At 35.5% G+C, this 16,446-nt stretch overlaps 1 protein-coding gene and 1 long non-coding RNA gene across 2 annotated transcripts in view; both read left to right on the plus strand.

Moving 5' to 3' along the window:
* Positions 1-16,446, plus strand: part of LOC126976380 (protein lin-10-like) — a 222,462-nt gene that overhangs the window by 131,865 nt on the left and 74,151 nt on the right. Inside the window, exon 3 of the mRNA XM_050824680.1 lies at positions 12,209-12,237. The gene's annotated coding sequence lies outside the window, so the exon portion shown is untranslated. The remainder of the gene's footprint in view (positions 1-12,208; positions 12,238-16,446) is intronic.
* Positions 1-16,446, plus strand: part of LOC126976452 (uncharacterized) — a 160,865-nt gene that overhangs the window by 70,268 nt on the left and 74,151 nt on the right. The window lies entirely within an intron of this gene.

Consider the following 16,446-nt stretch of genomic DNA (forward strand, 5'->3'; position numbering starts at 1 on the left):
TAATTGTAACTTTCTTTTTAGAGTAGATTCTTGCATAAAAGTAACATTTTTATTATTATTATACGAGTAGTTAACCCGAGACGTTTCAAGACCTTTCCAGATCTCGTTTTCCGCGGGACTGGAATCCCTTAAAAACTTTTAATCTTTTAAAAAGTGTTTTAATTAATTATTTTACTATAAACTAAGATTGAAATAATGATACACGCTGAAAATAAATTTAGAAGTTATAGGCATTTAAATTTTTGGAGTGTGGTTCTACTGTCCCTATCTTGCAGTACTAAAAATAGTATAGCTGCTTTGGCAAAAGTCACGTCACGTTTTGTTATGGCTATCTTTGTCTATTTAAAGAAATATTGAAATCCTTATAACTTTTCATGTAATTTGATCGATTGAATTAGTTTTTTTCATAATTTTATTTCAAACTAGCGACAAACGCGACTTCGTCCTTGTACACACATGAGCAAGTAGTGCTATTATACAGGGTGTTACGAAACTACCCGTAAAGCCAAAAAGAGGTTAAATTTTAATATTTAAGAACCGTAATTACGCTGTCCAAAATTACGATTCCAAAAAAAAAATATGATTATTTTCACTGGTGTGCAAACCCTATTTCAGTAAAATTAAAAAGTAACCTACGCAATATGTACCTACATTTCTATCTAATTTTTACGTCTGCGGGGTCATAAAGCCGTATCCTACTCAAAAGTGAAACTTCGCTAAACGAACATTGAATACGTTAAAACTGTTCGTGCTCAAATGAAAAGTAACACGTAGAAAGAGCAACATGTGTTTGTAACAAAAAACACTCAATTGTCCATGTACTGTAGGATATTTGAGCGGCCGTTTTGAGCGCTTAGCTTTCAATTCCATGTTACAATTTTTTTCTCTATATTTTGACGCTCTTTAAGATTATCGTCATAGTTAACCTTAACGGTAACATTTACCGGTATTTTAGTGCACCCTTAGGCTAGGTTGCATTATATTAGCTGTTATAGCTAAGGTCTAAGCCAAATTTAACGTTCACAGTAACGCTATCATTAATGTGGACTACGGAATGTGTTGCACCAGTGTATTCCTTGGCATAGATAAAGCTAATGTTATCTATAAGTCAATATTGACTATTCATTGGAAACTTTTGACATGTCGCTAATTAACATTACAATGGATTTAACAGTTAATAGTTATTTATGCAACTGTTGTGTGATAAGCCCACATTCGTGTTTTAATACCTAACTATCAACAGTTGCATACAAGACTTTATCTACACCCAGAATATGAATCCTTTAAAAGATTCTGAAACAGTTAGCTTACTGCTAACATTAAAACACCCAATCTCCTAATAACCATTACATCCATACATTATCCAAACGAGTGTTGTAATGTTCTACTGAATTTCATAACAACACTCCTTTGTTTTTTTTTTTCGATCCCTTCATGCGCAAAGAGTAGAAGATTTAAAGCATGGGTGTAGATAAAAGTTATTACAACATCAAAATTTGTCAAATGGTGCAACTCATTTTTTATTAACCCGTACTTTAACATGTTTGTTATTGCTAAAGGTAGTTGGTGCAATTAGCAATTTAGCTACTAATATTAAAAAATTCATAAGCTCTTTGAAAAAGTTACTTTTGGAAAAAAGTTACTATTTTATTAATGAATACTTAGAGAAAAAAAAAATTTGAATCTCTGCCCCTCTGTCGTTCATTGCTATGCCTTATTACGAGGTGCATGTGATAATTATTTATAACTAAAATTTTGTTTAGTAACTAATTCGCATGCAACGCAATTTAAATAAATAAATAAATAACAGTGGTTAGCTAGTTTATTATTACCGCTATTACAATTTAAACTAGCTAGCTATCAAAATTCTCATTCGCTCACTAATTCTTTTCCTCAAAATTACCTTTTAACTTGATTTGCAACATCATAAGGCTCGCTCAACCAAACGGAACGTTATTAATTTTTTGGAGATGTTTTGGTCTTATTCGGTCTCTGGTATTATTGTCAAAATAGCTGTTTGTGATGAACACGTCTGTGAATATAACCAGTATGTCTTCAAGATTTTATTTTCATATAAGTCACATTTGAATATTCTGAAACTACTTTTTTAATTTTACTCTTTAGCAATTTTGCCTTGATGTTAGATACTATCATTCATATTTGCTTTATTTGTTTGCGATTTCAACACAAACATCAAAGTTGTAGTTATTGGAATTTATAATGAATCAGATAGATGCTAGAATGATTGAAATTTAAATGTTTATTCAACGGACTAAGTTGAAATTCCTGAATATTACATCTCTTTGATGAGTTTCACAGTGAACACGGTGTTGAGTGGTGGTGGAGACGTCTCGACAAATAGAGACGGGGTGGCTTAAGGGGGTGCAGGTTGTTGTATGGTATTAGAATAATAACACTGTGTTGATATGAAGCAATTACCAACTAATTATGTATGTTCCACTACTTACAATCACAAACCTATTATTAATAATAACAGTATAAGTATACCTATAAATAATACAAAGAGAGAGTGACTTTTTTGTAAATTAATTGAAGTGGATTCAAGGTCTATAATTTTATTAAAAATATGACGGTATTTTCTTTAAAGGATTAAAACGCGTGTGATTGTAACTGTGTTTCAGATCACGTGTTCGGAGCAGTCCCCCTGAAAACGAGATCTGGAAAGGGCGAAACGTCGGGCTTACTAAAATAATAATAAAAATGTAACTTTTACGCTAAAATCTAATGAAAAAACACAGTTACATTTACACGCATTTTAAACCTTTGAAAAGTGTTTTATTTAATTGAAAAATGATTTTAAATCTTTATTTGAATCTCAAAATCTACTTACCCAATTGAAAATAAGTATATTCCACAGACTATAAAAGAACGGGTGTAAGAAACTCAGCGGATCTGTTTTTTCATCTTAAACTTGCCATCCTACAGCGCCGCAAAATGATCAAACATGCATAATATCATAAACTCATTACCATCCTTTGTGTCGCGCACCAGGGAACAAGCTTACAACGCTATGTTATCTATTACAGTAACAATTTTATCTACCTTATACGACCAGAGTGACGTCAGAGGTTCATCTAGTATATTAAAGACAACTCAATACACCTATCTTCACATGAGTTTATTGTGTATTCTGTATTATTATTTACCAGTGCTAGATTATGGATAGGTACCACAACGGCACCTATTTCTGTCGTGAAGCAGTAATGTGTAAGCTTTTTTGTGTTTCGGTCTGAAGGACGTCGTAGCTAGTGAAATTACTGGGCAAATGAGGCTTAACATCTTATGTCTCAAGGTGACGAGTACAATTGTAGTGCCGCTCAGAATATTTGGGTTTTTCAAGTATCCTGAGCGGCATTGAAATGGACAGTATCAATTATCATCAGCTGAACGTCCTGCTCGTCTCGTCACTTATTATCATAAAACAAATATTATACTCTACTCCATGCTTATTTCAAAAAAGACAAAGGAAATACCTCGAATCTTTAGACATGGGTCGCATCCGTGATTGACAACAATTGTTTTGTTTTAGTTGCAACTCTTGTATAATTCAGAACCGTCCAACCAGTGCAACAACATTAAGCAAGAATATTGTACAATTGTGTATGTGGTTCCAATGAGTTTGTATTATTGTTTTTTTTATATTACCTAAATTCTTCGCCAATTACATCCCGATTTGGGTTTTATGAAACTTAATTTTTTTTATGAATGCGAAACTAAAATGGCAGCGGGCAGCGTACATAGTTCCACGGACAGGTTGTTGGGGCAGTAAAGTCCTTAAATTTCGACCATGTACCGGAAGACGCAGTGTTGTTAGGCCCCCGATAAGATGGACCGATGATCTTATCAAGATCGCCGGAATACTTTGGATTTTTGAACGTTTTCCAGCAGATATGATGATCCGTTTTTATGAGTATTTTAGAGCCCCGCTCGACAAAACCTCGAAAGTTGTACGTATCTGAATGGATTGATATTAGTTATCCTGTTTTAAATTTATATTCAAAGGTTGTTTATTTTCAAGTTTATTTTTACACCTTCTTCTGATAAATTTACAATATGAAGAGCAAACTCAAATTTCAACAAATGTTTAGAAGTTACACGATTAAACGATCCCATTTACTAATCGGACGAATAGCCTTGGGAAGTGCTTTTTCCACCTTCGGACGACACGCCACAAGTTAGGATATCATCCCCACCATCTGGATGTGTGGCGGTCCTCCACAGTGCGGTTTTCAAGGAGCTTTCTTCCACGTACTACAAAGCTGTGGAATGAGCTTCCTTGTGCGGTGTTTCTTGGGTTGGCTGGGACGACATATATTTCTTAAAAAATTCTAAATGGGTGGCCATGCTTCTGTTACTCCTTTGGTGTTGCAAGAGAATGTCAGCAACGGTGATCACTTAACATCAGGTGACCCATGTCCTCGCTCGTTTGTCCTCTCTTCCGTAAAAAAGAAAATCTCTAACGGAGACACAGCAAGATAGAAAAGGAAAGCGAAACTATTATTACTGTAACCGATTTTGATTTACAAGTCGTAAACAGTCAGCCACACTTGGAATTAGCTCCTTAGTATTTTGAATATCAAACTAGCTAATGCATAAAATGAAAATTATAAATCGGTCTCGCATTATAAGGCTGTAGGGTCATCTAAATGCTATTAAGTCTATGGTTATTACTGCGCCAAATTTTCAGGAGGATCCGGAGTACTAAAGGCATAAAAGGCATTTATTTTCTCAAAATTGATTCCTTTACAATTCTTTTTGATGTCATTTCTAATATACTAGATACTACTACCGCTTCGGAAACAAATGGCGCTCTGAGAGAGAAGCAGCGCAAGAAATTCTCCCAGCATGCTTTTTTTTGCGATCTTTTCAAAAAAATATACTATATTGTACAGTCATTTCTATCGCTATATAACAATCGTAATATAGTCCCAGGCCGTCCGATCACTTAGATATTCAGCTGTGGAGTAGTAGGATTTACGACAGTACCATTTTTTTAATAAAACATTTAAATTTATTTATAGATAATGCCTGAACAATGGCTGGGAATTTATTATAAAAGTGAATACATTTACCCTTAAAGCTATTATGTATCTTATGTCTACTAGCAGACCTTAGGATCTCACTCGAAGCGTATCTGACCCCCTTGCCCGTTAGTTTTAATTATAATATGATGGCTTCATCACGTAGGTCCGGCTAAAATGTTTGTTCGGTAAACACGTTGCCCAATCTGCTACTGCTTGCTGCTGAGCGTAAACATTAGAGCAGTGCTTGCAGCAAAATTGATTAAGTACTTACCGGCTTGTACGGTGCGAATAAAAATACATTTTGTACTATGTTTTTATACTGTACCAGTTTTATCCCGACACTATTAATTTAATTTATATAACGTTGACGTCTTTATAATTTAGGGCTATATTGCAACGGGACATCACGGTGGCGCAACCAGCCGCCGCTACCAATAAAATGTATACAGCTCTACACGGACGAGTAAAAAAAGAAGGACTCCGTGTCACCTTAAATAACAGTGAAGCACCAAAACAAGCCGGTAAACGAGTACATACATAGCCCCATGCACACACACTAATTCAAGCCGATCGGCCGCCATTATGAGATTTGCCAGATCAGTTTGCGTCGCAATAAAATATTTTAAAAATGCCGTCGAAAACGATACTATTAAAGTATTTATGGCCATATATGATTATTTAAGGAAGAAAACATTTGTGTAACTAGTATCCCCCGTAACCGCACACATACTAGCATAAAGGTGCTTCACTTGCTTATATCACGGCGCGGAGTCCTTCTTTTTTTACTCGTCCGTGACAGCTCTATAGAGATTTACTCACCCGGTGTCCATTTGGTAGCGCAACCAATTTGATTGGCGCGATCAGCTCGTACGCGTTATGACTCTGGTGGTCTAGTTTGGAAGCTTACGGACACCACATTGGCGCGACTGGTTGCTAGAGTCCCGGTGAAATATAGCCCTTACTGTTACGAATGTATTTGTTATATTAAACTGAAATTAAACGACTGATAAACAATAATTGAGAGCGGAATGTCGGAAATAACTGGTCGCATGGTCCTCCGTTGTCGGTTATGTTCCCAAAAGTTGAGTTCAGTTCGTGTAATCACATTTTTTCACGAAATCGTTGCTCCAACATTATGTATGCCGAATAGGTCGTGGGTTCGATCGCACGTATTTTATATCCTCGAGTCGTGTCGACGACAGTTCACAAATGAAAAGAACAGGAATCGCTGATTGCATGATTCAGCCTTAGAGTGTGTTCTTCCACATGATCGAAGGTAAAATGAAATAGAGCTACGGTGATTTGTGGTTGGTAAAAATGTCCATGTTATACTACTGTTTTATTTCCTCGCAATCGAAATGAAACGCAGAGTTTATAACTCGTCCACAAAACCTTTTTATCCTCGACATTACTATCAGTTACAATGATGTGGGTTACCCTTTTGTGGGTTCCTTATAGAATCACTTTGTTATAAGACCATTTATCTCGGGAACGCGTGGAGGTATCGAGTTGAAATTAATACGATTTACTCGAGTCTCTTGAAGCTATAAAACTTATGAACTAAAAAGCAAAAATAAACTTCTAAATTAACGTTAAAGAAGATACGGCCGTTAATGCCGCAAAAAACATACATTTCGACACTCTCAAGGATTCCCTTAGGATATTTTCCGTTGACCTGGCACTATTAGATTTGGCAAGTAATACTGTCATATACTACAATTAGTATAGGTAGACGATACGAAAAGAAATCTGAAAACTATATATTTGTAAATAAAACATTAAAATCAAGGTCTTTATGCAAGGAATGTCGGTACAAATTTTGATTTAAGTTAACCGTGTCATGTGGGGTATTGTATGAAAGGTCTTCATTCGCACAAGCTTTAACAGATTTTTAATTACACAAATTAAATTTGAAAACAAAATTTTTGAACTATGCGGAACGAAGCCTCGAACCCGTGCGCACGGAACGCAAGGGTTCGCCGGTTCGAGTCCCGCATCGTTCATAAATATTTATTGTTTTCAAATTTAATTTGTTTAATAATCCCAGAAGTGAGGGTTATCACTATAAAAAATAAAAAAATATTTAGATTTTTAATGATTCTATTATATGACCAAAAATGAAAAAAAAAATGCCTTTTCCCTTGTTTATAAGTATAAGTCCCTACCTAATAATATGTGCGGAACCCTGCGTGGGCGAACCCGACTCTCACTTTACAGGTTGAAAAAACTGATCAACTTACGGCGGTTCCCAATATACTATCTACAGTTAGAGATAAATTACCCCCTATTTATGTCAGTAATTAGCTGTCAATAATCTGAAGCAGTCCCAATATACCCGATAAGTCAGTCGCCTTATATTGGGACGCGTGAATTTAAATTTCTGGTAAGCTATACGTCGTCCGAGTGTACGGATAAGGTGAGTTACCGTCCATAATTGTGAGTTATTTGGGACAGAGAAGTCAACGATAGTTACGATTATTATCTCAAGAGATAGACTAAATATTGGGAACGGTCGTTAGACTCGAAAGATAAATTGCTCATTAAATATACCAAATCATGATCTATATCGCATATACAGTAGTGCCTATCATAGATATGGTGCACCGCAACATGCCCGCTCCGGTATGTTATTCATGTTAAAATATATCAACGTTGATATTACTGCTCGTATATTTGGAGCGGCCAGTTGTTTAATTAACGTTTGCGGTGTTATCATATATCTCATCATCGTAACATGGCCGTGTTCCGTGTTCAACTCGATGGCTGAAAAGGAGGCTGTTTAATATGATACGTGAAATTTGAAATATTTCGCTGTAAATTCTAAATCCAATACACTAGTTGCAATTTGAAATGAAATTAGGAAATTCGGTATACTGGTTGTGTGGGTTAGCGCCAATCTTGATTGAGAATGCGTTGGACATTGGTTACATTACATTAACGATACATTTCTCTCTCATCTCAATACATTTTTGATAATGTTCTGCATGTTCATAAGTGCATTGAGGAATTTTCTAGAAACTGTGACATTCATAATGTTAACACGAGGAACAAACATAAACTTGTTACGCCTACTACTCGGTTGGGTCGAGTTAGTAAGTCTTTTGTTGGGCGATGTATATATGCTTCTACAATATGATCCTAGAAAATGTACAAAACAAATGTGTTACGAAATTTAAAAGAATTGTTAAAAAACGTTTGTGTGGGAAAGGTTACTATAGCATAAACGATTTCCTTAATGACACCACGGAGTGGGAATAAAGTGAACACCCTCAGGCTCTTTAATTATGAATGTTTTTTGTACGATATCACATTGTAATCCATATTTTACATATTAAAAAAAAGCCCACTGAGTTTGTCGTTTTTTTTTTACTTTATAACATTTATTTCTCATATTCTTCATATTGAAATAAAATATTTTTAACCTTACGTACAGAAATGCTACCTAGCCTAGCGCAAATGGAGAGTTTCATTTCGTTCCAGAACCGTGGATTAAGATAAAACACCTAAATAAAGTACCTGGTGTTAAACCGGACGTGTCACGGAAAACATTTCACGTTTAACTGGATCTAAACGACTGCATCGGGATTGTCTCTTTATTGCTTCATTTGCGGGGTTTTAAAACCAGATAAGTGGTGTCAGCGCATCCGTTATTAGCGCCTATATACACAGAGGGCGTCACTATAAACCTTTTAACCCCTATACAGCACGTATTGTCACCGGTACTGGTCCTATCCTTATTTTATATGTTAAATTTGTTTATTTCGATGCCTTATTGCCTGCGGCAGGTACCTACAGTTTTTATTTTGGTTATTTACTATTTTTTTAAGTCCATCCATGAGATAATAATTTGTATTTATGTATGTTTAAGTAGGTATATTGTATTAAATATATCGTTGTCTTGCACCCAGTACATGCTATGCCTAGTTTGGTGCAAGGTTGTGTAAGAGGATGTCAATATTATTATTATTATTAAAATTATGATTTTTTATGGTTCACCAATATATTGTGGATTACCATGTTAGAATGTAGAAGTCAAATTGTAGACAAACAAAACTTGTTTACTTTAGGTCTAATTCATTTCATAATCGAAATGCTATTTTTAATGCTAGCAAGCATTAGATGTCAAAGTACGTTTTGTATTTTAAGATCGTTTTTTTTATATTTACTTATTTCGCTAAAGTATGTCTGGTTTTTGGTAAAACGTATTACGATCGCGGCAAATCCGTGGGACCAAGCTATTTAAGGCCAAATTTGTTCTGTACTCTTTTACAAATTTAAAAAAAAATGTAAATTTTAAAATAATTATAGCGATACGTCTTGGAACAGCGAAGCCAATACCAGCCTTCATCCGTGAACAAACAATTAGTGACTTATCCTTATTTAGTACCCGTTCCATATCTCTGGACATGCCGTCGATGACGTCACATCGTCGCTTTTTTACGGTGTGCAAAACAAGCATCACTAGGATATTACTATTAATAAATAAACTACGATTTATTTTTCAGTATAATAGATTGATGTAAAAGTGTCGTGTTGTGATCCTGATTATTATTATTATTAAGAAAAATCAATGAAAGTGACTAGGTTAAGTACAAAGTCTTTATTTTTCTGACAGAAATATTATAGCGACACAGAACAGCGGAATCTACAGAACTATTAACAAATAAAGTCAAAACGTAGCAATGAAAACTTCAAAAACAAAATAGTGGTAGTACGAAAATATCACGACATGTACCTGACGGTAATGAAACTGTAAAACGTACGGACGAGCGCGAAGGTGTGAAAGGGGAACGGGAGGGAACTTCACGTTCCAGCGAGGTCCAGAGATAATGTGGCCGTATAGTAATATTACATATTGAGGCTTTCTATGATTTAAATCTAAACGTTCCAAACAAAAAACAAACATTTTTAACAGTAAATCTTATACGCTACGATTTCTAGCTGATTAATATTATTGTCTGACTCTGCATTTTTTAAAAAAACCTACAATAATATCTGCTCTTCCTATTTAGTAACGCGCTGTAGCTTAAATCGAGGCTCTACGCCGTAGCTTCTGGATTTACTTGTGAATAAGCTGTAGCCTAGATGTAAATATACATTTATATGTCCGCCCATTATTAATGTACGAACAGGTGTTCATATTCTACCATCAAGTGATCTTCATTCTCAGTCGTTAACGTCTTGCAAAATAAATTTACACTTTCACCATCAATTATAATATTGTTAGCGAGACGTCGGCCATGGATTTTGTTTTTCGATCTCAATATTTCATCAGCATTCTTCATTATGAACGTGAATGTGTAATTTAAATAGATATTTGATATGTTCGATTGTTCGTTGATAGCTTGTTCTATTTATAGTAGCAAATATTCGGTGAATTCAATTTTTTGAAAAATAATTAATTTATAAGTTTCATTTGATTTGGTCAAGTTATACCGCATTCAATATGTATATTATTTTATGACAATAAGGGACGAGACGAGCAGAACGTTCAGCTGATGGCAACTGATGCTCTGCCCATTACAATGCAGTGCCGCTCAGGATTATTGAAAAACCCAATAATTCTGAATGTCACTACAACTACGCTCGTCACCTTGAGACATATGATATTAAGTCTCATTTGCCCAGTAATTTCACTAGCGGCGGCGCCCTTCAGACCGAAACACGCAGAAGTAAGTGCCGTTGTAGTACCCATAATCTAGCCGGCATCCTCCTACTGATGGAAACACAAGTATCAGTTTTACTGTTGCGAGTTGAACGGAGTCCTTAATAAGTCCGCTCCGCTCGCAAAAGCGGCTGTGCTCTGAAACACAAAACGGTAACTGAATGTACGCGCACTTTCAATAATATTTCCATGAGTTTTATAAACACTGTATCATATCATTGACCTAAAACAGCACAGGCGGCTTTCTAGCTTAAGCTCTAAGTGCATTAAAATTAGAATCCGCTTTGTATAATAATCAATGTTTGTACGAGCCCGCCTAAATGTCAGCAGTATCAAATGAACTGGCTTTTGTCTTCGTGTCCATTGTCGTCGGCAATAGAGGCTCTTCACTATGGGTGTATTGTCATCCGTCTATTCAAATATTGTATGGAATTTAATCTATACTGAATGCGTCATTTTTAATACTCTTACTATAAATCGCTCTCGTCTATCTCGTGATTAATATTGCATTGAATGCGTTGTAGAGATAACTGAACATACAATAGTTTTCATTTATAAATATCCTGCAATTATTTTATAATTTTGTTCTTGCTGTACTTTTATTCATTACTAGGTAATGCCTGCAGCTTCGGCCGCGTAGATAAAGGGTTTTAAATAATAATAAGTAAGATTGGAATTGAAGATTATCTCACGTCCTATTTCCTTAGTCCTTAGCTCCCGTTTCCAACATATTAAATAAATCTTATTTCGAGGAAGATTGCTATGGCAAATTAAATCTACTATTGGTATAGTTATAGCTCATCGACGTTATTTTCAGATTTTCAAAATCCCACGGGAACCATATTTTTTTCTGGGATACAATGTTACTATATGTATATTATATATTATGTGACAGTTATAATATTAATAGGGATGTGTCATAGGTTGCTAATGGAATAGAAAGAACCGTTACTAATCAAGTTGAGTGTAAAATGCACGGTCCAGTTTCACTTTTTAAGTATTGGTTTTATATTTGGAGGTGGCACTGTTTGATACATTCAGACGGGGCCCTAACGAAATGTTAAGGAACGTTAACTCTTAAGGACTCTTCTTAATTTTCTTTGTTGTTTTTTTTTGAAGGGCGCCAGAGCTAGTGAAATTTCTGAGCAAATGAGACTTAGCATCTTATGTCTTTAGGTGACAAGCGCAATTGTAGTGCCGCTCAGAATATTTTGGTTTTTCATCCCAACATATTTTGAATCTTGAGCGGCACTGCATTTTAATGGGCAGGGCGCATCAATTACCATTCGTTGAACGTCCTGCTTGTGTCATTCCTTATTTTCATAAACTATCAATATGTAACACATGAACGAAAATGACTATGTGGTTATAGACGAGAAGAATACAACTTGAATGTAGGCTGTAGTCTTTGGCTGGCTTCGCTGGCATAACGCCCAGCTCTCATCCCATTTCAAGTGGCTGTACAACCATTTTAATAATCGTTTTTTGTTTGTTACAGGCTTAAAGCGGACACAATGATCACCGAAGGTAAGTAGTTTTATTCGTTTGTCTGCAGAATTATATGAACTCACTGTTCAAAATTATTACTCTTTAAAATTTATCAAATTTTAATACTCTTAAAACTAAGACATTTGAATTTTAACTTTTAACTGGCAAGTGTTAGTGTAAATTCGGAATGTGTCATTTCAGTTGCCAAATTTTACCAGTTGGAGGCTCCTTTGTACAGGATGCCGGCTAGATTATGGGTACCGGCGTCTATTTCTGCCGTGAAGCAGTAATGTACAAGCATTACTGTATTTCGGTCCGAAGGGCGCCGTAGCTAGTGAAATTATTGGGCAATTAATAACTGAGAAAATACGTTCTGAAGTTTTGGGTTTTTCAAGAGTCCTGAGCGGCACTGCATTGCAATGGGCAGGGTGTATCAAATACCATCAGCTAAATGTCCTGCAGCTCGTCTCGTCCCTTATTTTCATAAATCAAACAAATAGCACGAGAGAGTGGTGGTGGGAGAATGACTTCAGACTAAGATTATTGGATACGAGTGGCATGGGACAGAGCACAGAGCACACTGTGAGAAGTTGGAGGAGGTCTATAGAAAAAGGCACGCCGACCTGATGATGCTTACTGATGTATACTATTTATCATTAACTGTTAAGAGAAAATTTATTGGATTGGGCGTTATTTTGCTGAGATCCATAATTATCCACATGTGAGAATACTATGAGTCTCGTGACAGAATTTGGCGTGTTCAGCAACTCCTGACGATGCGTCCTCTACACGAAACACGTTTCGGATTGATGAAGGACAAATCTTAGCGGAATATACACTAAAGAAACTCACAACATTAGGTTAAAATAAAAAAAATCTGTGCGTACAAAGTACACAAAACCAAAGTACCTACCACAACCTCTTAACTGCATAATATGAAGTCTTGGTACATGTTGCTAGAAAGTCACATGATTTCAACCGCTATGAAAGACATTAGTATCACCGCTACCATATTTATGTTCTCCTGGTATCTATATAGTAATACGTCGTGCGCATGACGTCAGAATATATTAAGGTATACTCGCGTCCATACACCCGTACACTCCCATGTTAAATCGTGTCTGTCTCTTTTTTCTGTGTCGCTTTTTCGTTTCATCGACTTTCGAATCACACCAATGCTAAAGAAGTTTTCACTTCAAAAGTAGCCTTGGTTGCTTCAGCAACCATAAATCTTAGTTAACAGTCAATTTTAGCACAATTTTTGTCTGCAATAAAGTATTTATTTCTTAGAAACAAATTAAACTAACAAAAGCAGATCTTTTGATTTTAATAAGGTAAAATAACTCGTTTGCTAATGCGGCTGGTTTACATTAAAAGCTTTGAATTAGGCGACTACGTACCTCTTGTTTTCCATTTACAGTAGAAACATAAAACACCGAATAAAACTTTAACCAGTCTCAACATAACCCATTTAAACGCTAAATGTTCCGTTGAAATTTTCGAGAAACAATTTTTGTGCTCTTGAAAAGTTTTTAATTTACACTCCCCTTTAAGAGCTGTTTGACCAAAATTGGACCTTGTTGAGTTTTATGTAATTCACTCCAGTGTTTCTCTTTCTTGGCACAAAGAAACAACTCCGCAGAAAGGGTTCCCTTGTTCAAAGTTTTGTATTTTTACCACTTTATTAACATTCTATATTTTATTTTGCGTGTTAGAAATTGTGTTAGAAAGTTCGTCAAACTTTTGAATATTGTTATGTACGTGTATGGACACATTCTCAATTGGACGTAGTTCCTGAAATTCGTGTTTAAAGTTTATTAAATATTAGTATATTCCATACACATAGGTTCGATTACTAAGTCATGATGTGATTTAAAGAGTGACAGTAGCGCTGCCATTTTTGTCAGTCCGTTAATATGAAGCACGTGACCAGTTATGTGTTCTTTACTCAATTTTGACATAATCGTGGTTTGGAACGTTTTTCTGGAATTACGTCCAATTGATAAAGAGATTACAAAATCAATTTGTCTGCATTAACTTTAACGACGCTCTGAAACGTAAATTATCTAATAGTCTTTCTATTATGGCTCAGCGATTAACTATTTAAAATACTTTACTACTTTTACTAAGATAAATAATAAGGTTTTATTAGGTATTTTAATTTATTTCTTTGGGAAATTAAATTATAATTTAGAATAATATCTTTTTGTCCTGTATTTTGCCGCATGTTAATCTAGCCATTCTTCTGTTGTACGATTTCAATTTTTTTATATGAAAATTGCAAATATTCACTTTTAAATAAGAAAGCCTTTAATTTCAATTTCAAGAAAGATTTCAATTAACTTATCATACAATTAAGTTATCATTATAAATTTAAGTGTTTGTTGTGTTATTTGTTTAGATTTGTGTTAGGTAATTTTTAACTTTTCTACCCCTGAGTGGGTGAAGGCTTCTTCCAATGAACACCAAATGTATCTATCCTGAGCTGTGTGTATCCATAAAGGTCGGCTGTTATTTTTACTTCATCCTGCTGTTTAATATGTGTGTCAGTACAAGGTTGAAGGTACGTTACATACGAGCGCTTAATGCGAACGTACGCTTCATACGATTAAAAGAATTACCTTTATGTAACGTGTTGCTAACAGCGCAGATAATTGGTGAAGCGGAGATGTCGAAGATATTTTGTTGGAAAAAGTACGATACAAAATCAAATAAGCTACATTGTATACCTACATTTATTTCTACTCGTGAGTATTGTCAATAGTGTTACTATTTAATGAAGTCTTCTCTCGGTTTCAGCGTAGTCATAATTTATTTATGGTTGAATGTCGGCATATTCTAGATAGGTGCTCACTGTGTATACTCTAGAGCATAGGTTCTCAACGTGGGCGATAACGCCCCCTTGTGGCCGTTTGAGACTTTCGGGGGGGCAGTAGAAGACCCAGAGAAAATTAGGGAGCATTGAGATGGCGCAGATGGGGCGTGGGTAGATTAAAAAATATAGTCTAAAAAGGCAAAAAATACACGCTAATCACGTACTAAAGTAAAATAAAAAAACATATTCTCAAAGTGGGCGGTGAGCAAAATAAGGTTGAGAAACTATGCTTTAGAGCATTTCAAATGAGACAGACTATAATTTTAAGACGACAACGACTTGGCACGCGATTATTGATCAAGGTTTTGTTTAAACTGTATAACAATATGAAGACATAATACGCCATTTTGCTTTGCCCCAAATCCGGCTCGACATTGATCGATGATTGTTTTTTTTTGTGAGAAAAAGCAATGAGACGTTTAAGACATTCGCCTGATGATGATACGCTCTGTCCGTTATAATGAAGTGCCGCTTAGGTGCCGCAATTGCGACCGATACATTGCTTGACGGCAGACAAAATCGCCGCTGGGGTACCGACCAATCCGGCACCCTGTTCAAAGAAGCCCCGCACTGGTTAGAAAACTCAAAACTAAAATATAAAAAAAAAAATATAATGAAGTATGTATACTTACCGTGGCACATCTTTATGATAAAAATAGTAATAATGCAACTATTAGAAGAAATTGTTTCATTACAATCGCAGAACGGCTTTTTTTTAATGAAAATAAGGGACGAGACGAGCAGTAGGTACAGATGGTAATGGATACGCCCTGCCCATTACAATGCAGTGCTGCTCAGGATTCTTGAAAAACCTCGAAAATTCTGAGTGGCACTACAACTGCGCTCGTCACCTTGAGACATAAGATGTTAGGTCTCATTTGCCCAGTAATTTCACTAGCTACGGCGCCCTTCAGACCGAAACACTACCCACAATCTAGCCGGCATCCTGTGCAAAGGAGCCTCCCACTGGTAAATGATGGCATGACATGACAACGTATCAAACATACATTAAGTTTGCTAATATATTCAATATTGACAAGAGAGGTTGCGCAATACCATGAACTAACCTAAACCTCCCAATCAGTCAGCGTACAAATTCAATTAATTAACCGATTACTTGCGATGCGACAAATTCTGAATAATTAATATTAGTATTCTAGACTGTTGTAGCTATTTTCTGGGTTCTTCGTTAACTTGTGAACGTTGATGGATTGCAATCTACCTACATTTTATATAAAGCACAAACACGGCGATGAAAATTAAAACAATAATTAGGTATGATTCACAATTAAATATTCACCGAAATAAGAATATGTTGATCTGAACTATAAGAAATGACAATCTTACGGGTAAAAACGGTTAAAAAGCAAATT

This window comes from Leptidea sinapis, chromosome 40, assembly GCF_905404315.1.
Source record: "Leptidea sinapis chromosome 40, ilLepSina1.1, whole genome shotgun sequence".
Lineage (NCBI taxonomy): Eukaryota > Metazoa > Arthropoda > Insecta > Lepidoptera > Pieridae > Leptidea > Leptidea sinapis.